The sequence below is a fragment of the Dipteris shenzhenensis genome, chromosome 2, assembly GCF_047967505.1.
Source record: "Dipteris shenzhenensis isolate YYH24624 ecotype China chromosome 2, Dip_SZ_1.0, whole genome shotgun sequence".
In the NCBI taxonomy this organism is placed as follows: Eukaryota; Viridiplantae; Streptophyta; class Polypodiopsida; order Gleicheniales; family Dipteridaceae; genus Dipteris; species Dipteris shenzhenensis.
In genome coordinates, this window is record NC_141597.1 from 60,271,715 (window position 1) to 60,275,041 (window position 3,327).

The window sequence follows — 3,327 nt, forward strand, 5'->3', positions numbered from 1 at the left end:
GTGCGCACACGCATAAAAGGCCCATCTATCTTCAACGACCCACAACTCCATTAACTCCTTTATAAATCTCAATATGGTATTTTTACTACTCTACCATGGGGAATCCTTCCTTCGAATTTCCTCATTAAGTGCAAGGATTTCTAAACATGCATTATTCTAAGCATATAAGATAGGCATGATATGAGATAGAACCAAAATTTGAAGCAAATAATATTGGTCTATTTAAATGGGCAAAACTATATTGTCTGACTACATAGTTTAGTGTATCGACCTTTTCCAATGTAGAAACGGAATGAAATCCCTTATTGACATTAGTAACTATAATTTGAGGTTTAAGAAACATGGCCTTTGTTACGCCTTTCTTGTCTCTAAAAAGGTTATGTTAGTATTTTTTATTTCCAAGTATTGTAGAGGGTATAATGGATATGGGCTATCCTCTCCACAAGTCTATTTACGATGAAAGATTAAGTGGGCATTAGGTAGGTTAACCATTAAAATATCACCCATGTATTTGAATGCATGATTGAATGTTGCTAGTAATTCTAGAGTTTGTAGTCTCCCAAGTAGTTTGATAAACTCATATTCAAACCATAGATAAACGCTTGATGATTTTACATGAAGGCTTTCGAATTTAAAATTGAGGGATTTGAAGAGCAAGAAGCTGAAAATGTGTAACAATGTGTCACTACAACAAGAGTCTCTATAGCTTGTATGGAGGGCGATTATGGGATTATGTCTTCTTTCTTGAATGTTTGAAAAGGTTCTAAGAGGATAACTAAAACTTTATGACTTAAGAAGGAAGGTAAATCGCTTAAGTAATGCGACATTTACATTATTGCAGGGATTAAAGCTTGGAACATGAAGCATTAAAACAAAGATTAATATTAAGTGCTTAGATAGGAGGGAGGAGTAGGCTTGATTTATGAAAACAAAGTAGCAATTGGATATACACTTTTTGACAGTTGTTGAGATTTACTAATAGTTGAATGCAAGGACACATTTGGAAAGGAAGATAATAGTTTTTAAAAACGTTTGACTTTTCTGGGGAAAGGGACAACAACCGCAAACTATATTGGGGATCTTGTCTGCCCCATAACATGAACGATAGTTCTAACCGTGTTCTATGTGAGTTGGTGGCAATTGAGATGGTTTGCTTCCAAACTTGAAATGTGGACAAATGATTTTGGGGATATTGTAGAGATACCTTTTTAGCCTTGCAAGTCAATTATTGTATATATGTTTCAATGAAACGTAATGGAACATAGCTTGTCTTTGGAAAGCATCAAGTCAATTTTGGGGATGCTGTAGAGATACTTTTTGAACCTTGCAAGTCAATTATTGTATATATTTTTTAATGAAACTTAATGGAACATAGCTTGTCTTTGGAAAGCATCAAGTATTTCTATGACTCTCAACCCCTCGTAGCCCATCTCAACTTTATGCATAGCCCGTCTACTCAACTCCCATAGCTCGTCTCCTTAGCTAAGCTTGTCTACTCTCTCAACCTGTCTCTTCCGCTCACCCTCTCCTTAGCTCAACCCATTTGCATAGTTCAACGTGTCTCCACAGTTCACCACCATATCCTATCACAACCCCTCAGCTCGGTTGTCATAGCCCATCACAGCCCCTCAACTTGGCCCATCGTAGCCCCTCTCTCACAGCCAACAACCACTTCTCCATAGGTCCCAAGCACTCGCACTACCAACAACAAGTGTTGTCATATAGTCCACCTTCCACGCACGTGCTTTAAGGTCGCAGCAAAAAGGAAGGGTTGGTAGGGGGGAGTCATTGCCCTTTCCTAACCCCTAGCTTGGCTAAATGCCTAGCCTAGCCGAGGGTTAGTCTCAATCAGGGGGAATAATAGATATGGCCATCATAGAATGAGCAAGCCTCTCTTCTTCCTCTTCTTCTTCGAAATCCCCCTTAACTCCAACAACCTCAACTAGGAAGACTCGATATGCCATATTGGCAGCCAGGATGCCCTCTCCATATGCGAAATCGACCCATTTCGAGCAAAAAATCATCTGAATCGACCCATTATTGGGCAGCATGAGCATTTTTTTTGTCTATAGCAATGAGCAAATGTGATAGCTAGACTTTAGGTCTTTGAAGGAGTTGGGAAGCAAGCAATAATTGATGAGGTGATGCAATCTTGTAAGGCCTCTTCCCCTAGCCCTCAACTAGTCTCTACATTTAAAGACCTAGTTTAAACCAAAGTACAAACAATTAAGAAGGAATTGACCGTGGCAGTTGAGGCAAGTAAAGCTGATATTCAAGAAGAGATCAAGGAACATGAAGCCAGACATGAGAATGCACCAAAGATTAGAATAGGGGCCTCCCTAAAGACTAGTACAAAGAAGAGGATTCTTTCACTGAGACTTTAGCACATGTTCAACCATCTATGCTTGACATTGAATGGAAGGTTGACGATGAGGGTGATGATGGAGCTGCTAATATTTGACACTCTAAGAACATATTATTACGCTTAGCTCGTGGGATTTACAAATCATACTTCTCCGACAATCTGCCAAGTTAAAAGGGACCAAGATATGGATAGTTGAGGAACTCACGTGAGCCCAATTGAAGAATAAGGCAACAGAATTAGCCAAGGTGAAGGCTGCTAGGAAAGAAGGGAAATGAGTAGTATACCGTGAAGTTATAGCACTCATCAGAGAGTTTAAATCAAAACCAAAAGTCTCAATCTTAAACTGATGTATGGCCGATTACGTTGTTCAGATATTATGTAGGTACTCTAAATAATGGAGGTTCATACTAGATGGGGTTTCTTCAAATATTATGTTCTTCAGATATTATGTAGGTACTCTAAATAATGGAGGTTCATACTCCTTGGGAGTTGCTATAGGCCCTCCCTAGTAGATACTAGATGGGGTTTCTGTCCATAGACATGTTGGTCTCTCGTGGACATTAATAGACTCTCTCTCTCTCTCTCTCTCTCTCTATATATATATATATATATATATATAATGTTCTTAAGATATTATGTAGGTACTCTAAATAACAGAGTTTTGCACTCCATGGGGGTTGCTATAGTAGCTGTACTTGATGGGGTTTCTTCAAATATTATGTTCTTCAGATATTATGTAGGTACTCTAAATAATGGAGGTTCGCACTCCTTGGGAGTTGCTATAGGCCCTCCCTAGTAGATACTAGATGGGGTTTCTGTCCATAGACATGTTGGTCTCTCGTGGACATTAATAGAGTCTCTCTCTCTCTCTCTCTCTCTCTCTCTCTCTCTCTCTCTCTCTCTCAGAGTCTCAGTCTCTCTCTCTCAGTCTCTCTCAGTTCTCTCTCTCTCTGTTTGAGAGC